The 12,824-nt window shown below is 33.8% G+C and overlaps 1 pseudogene; it reads left to right on the top strand.

Annotated features, from left to right (window-relative positions):
- The first annotated feature begins 10,982 nt into the window (after positions 1–10,982).
- Positions 10,983–11,915, top strand: LOC145092930 (RING-H2 finger protein ATL8 pseudogene; annotated as a pseudogene).
- The last annotated feature ends 909 nt before the right edge of the window (positions 11,916–12,824 follow it).

The following is a 12,824-nucleotide window of genomic DNA, read 5'->3' as shown; positions in this document are numbered from 1 at the left end:
ACCTTGCCGATGATCTCTGACCTTTGTCAATGACTTGTCCATTAGATAAGGGATCATATATTCCTCCATTCTAGATATCATATGGACTGAGACATGGACTATAATCATTCTCTTTGTCCATTTGTTGTTTCCTGATTTCCGTTTTATGACGACCGACTAACTAAACAAATCAAATCAGTCCAGGCCCGACCGAGCACTTACATTTGTCATCACCAAATCATCGAGGGGCCCACATATATCGCTTTTATCCTAAAGGTAAAAGTAATGGATAAACTTCGACTCATATGGCTTGTTATACTACTTGTTGAATCATACACAATGGCACGCTTTATAACATCAAGTTACTAATGCGTTTTCGTGCAATAAATGTATAACCAAATCATAGTAACAACTCATATCTCTAGGTTTGAAGAATATAATATATTATCATCTCATGATCACTCGTGATAAAATCCATGAAGTGATTACAATGAGCGTGGGTTGAATCCAATACTCATAACTTATGAGCACTCATGAGTGTTGTAGCAGCACTTTATCCAACAACTTAGACCTCTACAAGCCAACCCATGACAGTCTTGATTCATATCTACTTCCAACATATGACCGACTGTGGATGGTTTGAATAACTTAGTCTTTCAGGAAGAATGGCCTAGTTTATTCTGGAAGTCAAAACATGCAAAATGAAACACAAGAATAATTGAATCCAATATGGTCTCAGAACTTATGAATATAAATAAAACACCTTTTATTTATCACCATATGATTACACATTATTCATTGCATACTGTTTCAACTATCAACTTTATTCTTGAATTAAAACAATAGTTGTCCCATGCTCCAAGCATGTACACTATGTTTTCTAAACACTAGTCATGCCACACACCAAGTATGCATACTATGTTTGTCTATGATATTTACTTTGCGAAATAGACCAATTGAACATAACTCCAATGATTCTCATTTCACAGTCCCAAATCCTTACTGCAAATGCAAGAACTCCAAATTCATGCCATTTACTGAAATCTGCTAGATTCTAAATTTACATGCATTGATCCTCTTGTAATGATTATGCACAAAGTCACAAAGACTTGACAATAAACCTTACAGAGCATTCCAAAGGAGATCAACTCCTTGGAAACATCCTTCTTTCATTAAGTTTCATAATCTTACACAAATTTATTGGACAACTTCCACCTATGGGATCATTTCCATGTTCCCTTTTTGACTATCACTTCTGAACAAGAGTTGCCTTTTTCCAAAATATGTCAATATGGTCCTTCCAAAAATTAATACTATACTTCCAACTGTCCTTGAGCAACCAATCTTTGTTAAACCTTAGATAGTCCTCAACAATTTTTTAATCCTTTTAGTCATATCCAGTTCTAGATCTTTTCCCTTCTTAATGCCCCAGACATTTGGAAAATTTTAGAAAGGATGAATATAGCACATGTAATCGATCCTATATCCGAAGCATATGGGACACAATTCATGATGTCTCACATAAAGACTAAACCAATATTTTGCTATAATATTTCCATTTCAATTTGCCAAGTTCTCATAATTCAGATTATGAAAAGGGATGCTGTAATCATAATCGAATTTTAGAACGCAAATAATGGACCCATATATAGAATTTTCTTATGTTGAGCCATTCCAACATAACATTCATATATATACTTGACTAAATACGATTAAAACCTCAATCTAAGCTTTTAGATTTGAGATGAAGTATAATTTCCTCTCCCTTAATTATAGCAAGACAACTCTTTCCCAATTGAGACCTTTTGTATTCTATAATTAACATTGCTAACTTGCAACCTTTATCATAATTATCATGCTCCCACTAACATGATTATTAGCATAACACTTATGCTCCCACTAGCTTTGACATGTACTCAGAAATCAGTTGGACTTCTAGAAATCAATACTTTATTGACTTTTTTTTTACCAAAGTTCAGATTCCTAATACTAGATTGTTTTTTGATAAAACTTTATCAATATCATAAACCTTATTTTAGATAGCTCACAGGTGTGTCTAAACAATTTTAAGAACTATGAAAAGAGATGCTGTAATCATAGTCTCGATTGTTTAGACCTTTTCCACTTCTCACAAGTCCATGTTAGTGTGTCGTTTAACCACACATGCTCCACTAACGACTTTGAGAATGCAAATATCACATTTTCTATCTAGCTAAAATCTACTTAGTGAAAGTGTTTCCTCACCATAATTTTCATGAATCGGAGAGAAACCTTATGACACTTAGATTTAATAGTGTATGTGTTCTTATCCATGTGAATTGTCAAAACCATAGTCACAAGACAAGGATAAAGACAATTCAAACTCATATGGACTGAACTCAATCTCAATTTCTTGCCATCTGGCAGCTCAAGGGCCTGTCATTGCTTCCAAGTTGTTGTGCAACCAATTGAGAACTCTAAGAACTCATATGCAAAGCCAACATTAACTGGAATGAGCACAGAAAATGTCAACACGATAGGTTATAAACCTCAAGTCGTGTGCTAGTGAATAACTTCAGGTTTTATTCTTGATTAGTTCTTGAGACTTTCAAGACCTTTAAGACTCCCACTGTCCTCTTGACATATAAGACTTTCTTGCCAGATATTCAAGAGATAGTTTGGATTCTAATCAAGACAAACACTTCACACAATTAGCCTTAGTTGGTCTTTGTTTTATCCAAAACATCACAACTTACCAATTTCAAATGTACAAGAGTAGAAAACTTTTACTCTTACATTTGACAAGTGTTTTAAACTTTCTGTAAGATATGTCCCTCAACTTACAGTCTTGGAGTATGACTCTAGGACTTGTTTTGGAATGAAGTATGACTCATCTTCTTGATTTGATTACTTCAACAATTCATAGCTCCTCTTCTTAGCTATCAAAATGCACTTAGAGGATGAATTGTGATAAGGTCTCAAAATCATTAAGATGGTCTTAAAACATGATACTAAAGTACTCTCCCATCTTTTTAGATTTGAGAAACTTTTATCTTTCTGCCTAAGTTGATTCTTCTTATTTGCTCTGCCATACATTGGAACCTTTTCCAATGTCTCAGAATTACACTTAAGCTTGTAAGTATAACCATATTTACAGAGCTATAGTAAATTATGATGAATAGTCTTAACAATCTTTTGTGGTGGACTTAACCAGTGCACAAGAATGTGTACTCGATCACTTAGTCCTTTTACTTGACTCACACATCCATGTGAAAAAGTAGTTAGTCTTAATTTTGCCAATGCTTGAAAGTTCTCATCCATCATGCTATACATCTTGCATGATTCCAAGTTTCTATCCAACTGAAACTTGGGTGATGAGAATCTTTCCTTATTTGGTAAATTTAGACACTACCACAAATGACAGAATCAAATTCATTTTTCCACTCTTGCTCTTAATGAAATCTTTATAAGCAACAAAGTTTTTCACAATGCCATTGTAAGGATATTTTAAAATAAATAAAATCAAAATTTTTTTCCTTTTATTTTAAAAAACTTTGCGGAAAAAATATCCTCACAATGCAAAAGCACATGAAAACTTTGTTGTTATCTATTCCTAAGCAATATATCATAACTCCTAAGAAGTAGCTCAAGAATCTGATCTTCAAACTATGCGATAGAAATCCATCTACGTGATCAGATTCAGCATATTCTTTCTTTTAAGTTTCTTCACTTTTCTTTGATTCTTAAAACATCAACATGTGACACAGTCACATCATGTATCAAGAATCTCAGAAGTAGGAACTTAATAGAGTTAGACAATGAACTTTACCTGAGGTAGAGTCAAACTTATTGACTTTAACATCCTTAGGCAAATTTGGCAGCTTTGCAACTAATGCCCCTTTCTTTGGCAATGGACCCTTGATAATGGGACTATCTCAGACTTAGGCTCTCTCTTTACCATTTGGTCAACCGAGTTGACTATGGCCGATCCCTTTCGATTGGGAAGAGAGAGCTTTACTGGATATCCAATGTCATCATTGTCAATGTCCATAAAGTTTTGGAAGTTGATCTTAGCAAATAGATAAGATCATTAAGGGTCTTTTCATAGTCTGTTTCATAGGAGTCCCAAAGGAACTCACTATGTGACTTAGAAAGTAGTTGAGCTGCCAACTTTCTCAAGACTTTGACACCCAACTCTCCCAGCTTGTCAATATGTGCCTACATCTCCAAGATGTGATCACACATAGACATTTGCTTTCCAATAGGGCTTGAGTGACCTTAAAATTTTCAAGAACTTGTGGGTTAGGGAGAATAATTGGAGGAGGTAAAAGAAGTATGATTTCCATGGGACATCATCTTCATTTAGGAAAGCTTGTTTCAAGAGATTTGGGAAGATCATAAATGTCTAAACCAGACATCTTTTTGGGAGATATTCAAGATAGTTGATTTAAAGTCCTTGATATAACACCCAATATGAAATATTAAGGCTAGGACCCAACACAATACTTTTATAACTTGGAAGAGGGATGCCGTAATCCAAGTTATAAATTATTTGAAGGTAGGTGAATGACGATTCACCAATTTCCACCAAGATAAACGAAATGGATAATTAGGTTTTTAATTGGTTTTGAAACTCCTAGATTCGTTTGAGATTCATTGAACTTTTCAATGGAATGTTTCAATCTCGAGTGTGCCATTCAGGTTTTGTGTCTGGGATGTCGAGGATCACAAAACAAGGTGTGAAGTAACCATGCAAATATACTTGGTACCCTTAATATTTACCCCTTAATCGATGTGCCGGTTAACCACACACGCTCCATCGATACTATGATAAACATTAAGTTACCCTTTGCCTACCTTGTTAAATACGATTTAGTGTGCCGGTTAACCACACACACTCCACTAACCAACTTAAACAAAGTGCAAAGTGTAATTTCATGGATTAGCACCTTATTCACATTTTCCTAAGTAACTAAGATTGGGTATTTATAGAGGTTTAGTTACTTAGTATTTATCATTAATACTTTTAATGAAGGGAGAATTAGAGTCCTTGTCGTAACCGTTCGGCTAACGACCCTCCACCAGTCAAGGAAGCGGTGGATGAGAGTGGACACACATTAAACTGCCATTTTATAGGCAGTAACCTTATACCCCCCTTATAGACCGATTTCATGAATGAGGCCTACTAACGGTAAGACTGACTTTGCTCTTATACATATATATAAATATTATTAACTTATAATATTATAAAGTATAAGGGTTGAATTTTAACTTTTAAAATTCTAAGGGCTAACTTGGAATTAAAGTATTCACAAGTGAAAACTTTTCAAATTCCAAAACTTGAAGGCAAGTTTTGAAACTATTCAAAACTAATTAATTCCATAACTTATGTGTTTAAAGTAGTTTTAATTAAAAAACTCTTCAAGTTCCATAACTTGAGGACAAGTTATGGAAGACTTTAAACTATTAAAGAATGTAACTTTTCTTCTTTTGTAACTTATGGAATTAATTAAGGTTACATATTTTATTACTTAATGAAGTGACTCTTGAACCTCCATAACTTGAGGACAAGTTATGGAGTCATAAAACCATTTAATGAGAACAAGACTCTTCATTTTGTAACCTTTGCCATCTTTTATGAGTTTTAAGAAACTTTAATGTGACCTTTCATGTAACTTGATGACAAGTTACACAAACACATTTTAGAATCATCTCTTAGATTAAAATGGATTGAAAACAGATAATCAATTAACTTATCTATTAATCTAAGTAACTCATATGAACAAAGATAATTCACATCAAACATTTTCATGTAATTTGCATAACTTTTAAACTAATACAAAACATGAATCTACTGACAATTATCTTTGAAATTGGATTAGCTTGAACATTACCACATCAAAAATAAGTTTATAAGTCCAAAAACAGCTTAGGGTAATGTTCCTAGTTTATTTCTAGCCAAAACAGTGGAATATATGCTGTCTCGGGGTCCAACTCGTCGAGTGCATGAACAAACTTGAAGATTTGGATGCTTTTCGCCTTGGACTCGGCGAGTCCATCAGTGGACTCAGCGAGTCTGTTGTGCAGACAACACCAAAATTTGATTTTTAAGCAGTTTGAGCAGGTATAACAAGAAAACAAGCCTAGGCTCTGATACCACTGTTGGGTTTTGAGCATTCTAACACTCCTAAGTGTACATGTAACCCTAAATACCTTGGATATATGTTTTCTCTATTATACATGCAAATATGAACTTTCCAAGGTATTCATCCTAACTTGCATAATAACATTGATTCATATGAATATATCAAGTTATAATTACATACCTCTTTGATGTAGAATGTCTTCATGAAGCTTGAGTGCCTAGTTCCCCCAAGTGTGACAACTCAAATGGTTCACACAACACCAAATACACTTGGAATAGATTAGAGAGAAATCCACACTTCATAAAAATCGGCTAGCCCTTTCACTCACACATAGTCACCGATTTTGTCAACAATAAGATGCTTATATAGTTCGTTACAATTAGGGTAAACCCTAATTGTCATGGCTTTCCATTTCCTTGGATCCATGGGTTCAAATATACCATTGATCATCCATGGAGCATCTTATGGGTTTTTGCCTAACTTGACAATCCATGAAGCATTAGCCCACTATACAAGTATGGATGATTTACACAATCAACCCATATATTTAATTAGTCTTCTTTTGATCACTTAATTAATCCTAGATTAATTCTTGATCAATACTAATTGAATAATCTTATTAATATATTAGAACTTATAATATATTAACAAACCTTCAGTGTTATTTCTCTCATTATAGTCTATCCAAATGCATGATGCCATGCAACCCAAATGGACCATGCCGGGTCGGGTCAAGTCTTACCAATTATAGTTATGGACTTAGACATTAATCTAACAATTACAATATAACAAGTGAAGTAATGATCAAACCTTAGTTTTATACATGATTTCAAAAATTATATGCTAGTTCATAGGGTTATTGCTTTGGACTTTGTATTTGCATGTTCAATAGAGAAAATCCAAAGCAATTAGGGTTGCATGATCACATATGATTGTAGTTATGCTTATAACCCATCAACAGTAAGATACCGAAGTGCGCCGACAAGGATACGTTAAAGAGTAGGGTCAAAAACCACATGAGAAAAAGTAGTCTAATTTGGAGAAAGTTTTTTTATGGTATTGCGTAGTTTACAATTGATCATACAAGCTTGCTCATGAATATTAGTGGCATGCTTATGTTGGCTAAGAAAAAGGCCTATCGTAAAACATGTATTTGATCTCTTGATGAATTAATTACGCTCCCCTAAAATTTTCATGAAGAACTCTTCATTGAGTGCATAAAATTACTAGAGAATAGTCGAAGAAAAATAAGTTAGGGGGATACCATCAAAATTAAGAATAAGATATGTCATGGACTCTTTATGTCACAAGATGATAAACGAAGAGTCGGATTGACCATGAATGAAATCGATGCATATAATAAGTTATGAAAATAGCTGAATACAGACTTTAGGGACCTCTTTATGTTCATATAAAGATTGTAAGATGCGAGAATGTTAGATTTATATCTGCAAAAATATATCAATCGACTATGATGCTCATTACTTATAAACTTTTAGGGCCATGTATAAAAAGAAACTTACACATTAAATAAAAGATATATTTATGTTGGATAAGTTTATTTTTTTACCAATTAGAACAAACAAAAAATAAAATATTTATATATTGTTTATTAAATAAAAAATAAATGGTTTTACAATAAATAAAAGACCTTATGTATTAAAGGTTATTAATTAATTAAAATAATCATTATATAACGAAGGGTCCTAGGATTTTTAAGGTAACATTGTGAAATCCTAAACATTGCCTCCTTTACCTTTCCTGACAAGTGACACAACATACCCCAAGACAATTCTTGGTTTCAATTCTCTTCAAGCCAAGATAACTCAAATGAAGTTTTGCTTTTAGATTGAAAGTCTAGCAACTGTTTGTGTGGATACTAATAGAGATGATCATAAATTTGATCATAAGTTTTTACACCAAAAGGATATCCTCGTCAACTTAAGGTAAATTTAGATGAATACATGATGTATTGGTTAATATTGTTGATTCAATTGGATCCTATTTTGGGAAGTGTTTTATATTGTTTTATTGCATTACATTCTTGGTGCTTTAACTGTTTTATGTTTCTATAAAACAACAAAAGTGGTCGAGGTTTATTAGATTTCAAACTCCTAGTCACTGATGTATGTAAATAGTCTCCTCTAGGTGAGTAGGTGACCGTGATGAAATGCATTATTGACATGAAGTTGGTGGATCGATCAATGATGAGAGACTGTAAGATTAAACATATTATGAATAGTGGTTGATGTTGGATCTATATGCTAAAAAATCATTATTGAGTAATATTGCTAATAACGTATGATCCTATAGGGTCATACCTTTATCAAGTTGGCGAATTTTGTATATTTATTATTAATATGATTATTAATAAATAATATGAATTCTTGTATTTAAATAGAGACAAATTATTGCTTTACAAAAATAATAATCAAAGAGAAGACAAACTAGTTATTTCATCATACGGTATGGTTAAATAAGTCATGTACAAATGTTTTGGACACTTCGGTTAACCATGGACTTACTAGTTATTTGATCTCTTCACTAAAAGAACCAAGGCACAAATTTTGTCCTTTTCTTGACCATATGGTTGTATCTTTTCACAAGGGTATGGAGGTTGCTTTTCAATTTCCATACTTTGGTCCCCCAAGCCTCCCATCTACTTATTACTTTTGAATATAATAAGGTGTAGCATTTTGCTGTATCAGAGTATATACGAAGGTCTTATGCATGAGAAATGGCCTTTTTGGTCTTGTGAAGTCTTCAAAACCGTAGCTTCTTCTTCTCTTCATTTTTCTTTCTTTTGAAGCCAGTTTGGGGAATTAAAGCTCCCTTGAGTTGTCTCCTTTAGTGCTTATATGAGTTAAGTGCTTAAAGGCTTAATACACTCACGAATACAAGAAGAAATTAGCATTCTAATTGCCTTATCTTGATGGTGGATACATGTAGAGAAAATCACACTCTTTGATTTTTCTATCTTCATCGACACCCCAAAGTCAAATGGGTTCAAAGTCTCTAAAGGTTATCATTCTAAAACACTATATGGTTGTTTTTAATATCATTGTAACCTCTATAAATAGATCCTAGATGGTTTGGTTTTGTTATAAACTCGAAAATCGACTTGTTATTTCTAAAGTTTCCGTTGTCGGTTTTTAAGAAAAATAACTTATATTTTGTATCAAAACCCATCAGTTGCTTTAACAAATAGACTGAACTTGTCGCAATCTATGTTTGGCCATTAATTATCTCCACTTGCAAGTAGTCATTCTTTGTATCTTGCATGTGACCCATTTATATTCGGATTGTGCTTAAACCATATGGACCGAACAATGTATATCCCTTGGGGATGAAGAACAATAACCTAAGTACCAATAGAAATAAGTGCATGAAGCCGATTAGAATCTTATAATGCCTATAAATACAAATAAAGAACTTAGAATATGGTAGTTTGTGTGGACCCATAGGCATTGGATGGGTTTGACGTGACATGTCGTGCATGCATCATCATGGTGTATTGGGCCGTTGGTTACATCATGATGGGAGGTTGTATATGATTACGTTGTAGAGACAGAAGGCATAGACATTTAGGCGGAGGAAAGTCAGTCGGGAATGGGGCTGCTTGGATGAGGTTAGGGACATACTTAAAATAACCATTGCACCATCTTTAGTGGTAGGGTTAGGGACTTTTTAGCTATAAGCTTGAGCTATAAGGCTTCTAGTGAAAGAGATAGACGTGTGAGTCAAAATAAGAATGTAAAAAGGCTAAGTTTACATGTAACCAACAATGATGATTAGCGGTGGTGTGATGCTAATCACAAAGGTTATGGATGGGGGTGTGGTTTTTATTCGGTGAATGATGAGGTGGGGACGATGCACACATGCATGAAAGGGAGGGACAACCGGACAAGAGAGGCGGGGTTTTTTTCCGGTTGGATCTCAATAGAAATGTTAGGTTGGGGTGGAGGAATTGTTATTAAAAAAATAACAAAATAACAAAATAACAAAAAGAGAAAAATACGTGACAACATTTTATAAGTGCTTATAACAATCCTTTACTAACATGGTTAGTAGAAGGAACACTACTATAACAAAAAATGTTATAGACAAGTTTAAAGTAAAACTCAAACTCGAACCAACCATACGTATATACATATACTATAAAGACCATTTTCCAAAGTTTATCTAATGAAACACATCTATCTATATAGTCACCACAAGAAACTGGGAATCAAATATTCATCTTTTAATAAAGAACCAATGTTCTTACACAAATGGTGGAAAGACGTTACTATTGATAGATAGATATTTCTTTTTTTTGTCTTTTTTTTTTCAAAATAGAATTATTGATCACAATACAATGAACCAAAAGACAAACTAACAACAAATTGCATTGTTAAACCTTTTTGTATGATGACTCTAGAATATATATATATATATATATATATATATATATATATATATATATATATATATATATATATATATATATATATATATATATAGAGAGAGAGAGAGAGAGAGAGAGAGAGAGAGAGAGAGAGAGAGAGAGAGAGAGAGAGAGAGAGAGAGAGAGAGAGAGAGAGTTACTTTTGTTATGGAAAGGTTTTCCCGTTTGCCTTCTAACTCAAATTAATATTAATTTTAACTAAGGTTTCAAATATAATTATTGTATTCGGTTGACACAAATTAATTTATCAAGGGCCAAAGTAGCCGTATAAACATAAACTAAAGTACTAAAACCGTAATTAACTAGTTAATAACAAAAAGAGAGTACAATGCTAATACTAAAGCTGCGGAACCACCCAACCAGAACCCCTTTCAGTTACTAGCCACGTTGCAGCTTCAGCCGAACTCCCTCCACCTATATATATACTTCCCCTTACCCCTTTCATCTGCTCAACTCAACTCAACTCAACTCATTCATTATCCATTACTTTCTCTCTCCACAACTCATTGGAGATTTGCTTCTTTCTCACACACTCAAGCAGAAAAACACACACTAATCAGAACCAGATCAGTACTTGAATATATGGATTATGACTCGTCCGTATAGATTTCTATCAACTGCTGTCAACTCATCGTCGAAGGCGGCGGCAGAATCGCCGGAGGCAGTCTCCGTGGAATCAGATTTCGTCGTCATCTTCGCTGCTCTACTATGTGCTCTGGTTTGTATCGTAGGTTTGATAGTCGTAGCTCGATGCGCTTGGCTCAGACGCAGATCTCTTGCTAATAGCTTACCTGGCCAACAATCTGCTAATAAAGGAATTAAGAAGAAGTTCATTGACGCGCTTCCGAAATTCAAGTACGATTCAGCCAAGGACGACAACGGCGGAAAGCTTTCCTCCGGTGATTGTGCGTGTGCGATCTGTTTGACGGAGTACACAGATGGAGATGAGATCAGAGTGCTCCCGCAGTGCGGACATGGATTTCACGTCGGATGTATCGACAAGTGGCTTGGATCTCACTCGTCTTGTCCGTCGTGTAGACAGATTCTGGTGATTAGTAGGTGTAAGAAGTGCGGCGAGTTCCCGACGCTTTCCGCCGGAAAAATCTCGTTGGTGGTTGATCATGGAGGTAGGCATCATAACGATAGTTCTAGTTCATCAAGTTGACATCGATGAAACGTGATAATTTAATAATTTAGAAGTTAATTAATTACCAATGATATGATCTTAAGCTATTCAGACAATCACAGAGTTTCTGTAGCAAAATGATTCTGAAATTGCTAATCCAGATGTGGATGCTGTTGTTTTTGTCTTGTAGCTTTGCATTTGAAACAACAAAATAGCGAAATATGTTATTTTATTTCAATGGATGTGAAGTGAAGTCTCTACCTTATCTTAATTCTTATCCCATTGGATCTTGATAGCTTTTGGCTTATCAATTATCATATAAAATAGTTGATGAACACAATTTACAACGATGGTTGTTGTCTTTCTCTTTTGTTGTGAACTATACTTTTTATTATTCGTTTTGATTTGGATTTTATGGAAGTTGGGGTGCAATTCAAGAATTTGATTCAGAAGTGAATTCTTTTCAGAATTTGATTGCGATGTTATAACTTATAAGTTCAGTGGCGTATACATTCTAAAACCTTAATGACATAATTTTGGAAATGTCCAAAAGTTTAAGGTGTTTTAATTTTGGATAATATATACAATTAGATGATAAACGAGGGATTTTATAATTAATTAATAATTAATATTAATAATTATTAATAATTAGTTATAAGATCAACAAAGAGAATGCAAACGAGAGCAAGTAACCATAAGCCGTCTTGTCGGCTATTTAATAGGTGGTTGAGAGTTCGTTAGGCGTCATGCCAATACATAAATACTTGTGATTATTCGTTCATGGATTTTATTTATAATGAAATTTGAACTCTAATGTGTAAGAATTTTAGCGTTTGATTTTTGCTCTTTGAATGGACAGTTTGATCGGATCCTTTCAAATAATTTCACTTCAGTTTTAAAACATAGATAAAAATAGTTTGAATCATATTAAATCCGATTTAAACGAAGTAAATTATAATCCAGTTGAATTGATCTTTTTCACAACTTGATTTCGGTAATCTAGATTTTCCAAAAAGATGTATAAAATTAACATTAACAAACGTGTAAATCAACGAAATACTCATTTGACCTATCTTAGGGCGTGTTTGGCAAAAGTAGCTATTAGCTGGAAGCGGGTAGTGGTTAGCTGGTAGCGTGTAGCAGGTAG

The sequence above is a fragment of the Lactuca serriola genome, chromosome 3 (genome assembly GCF_051521515.1).
Source record: "Lactuca serriola cultivar US96UC23 chromosome 3, Lser_US96UC23_V15, whole genome shotgun sequence".
NCBI lineage: Eukaryota > Viridiplantae > Streptophyta > Magnoliopsida > Asterales > Asteraceae > Lactuca > Lactuca serriola.
This window is presented reverse-complemented; position numbering and strand designations above follow the sequence as displayed.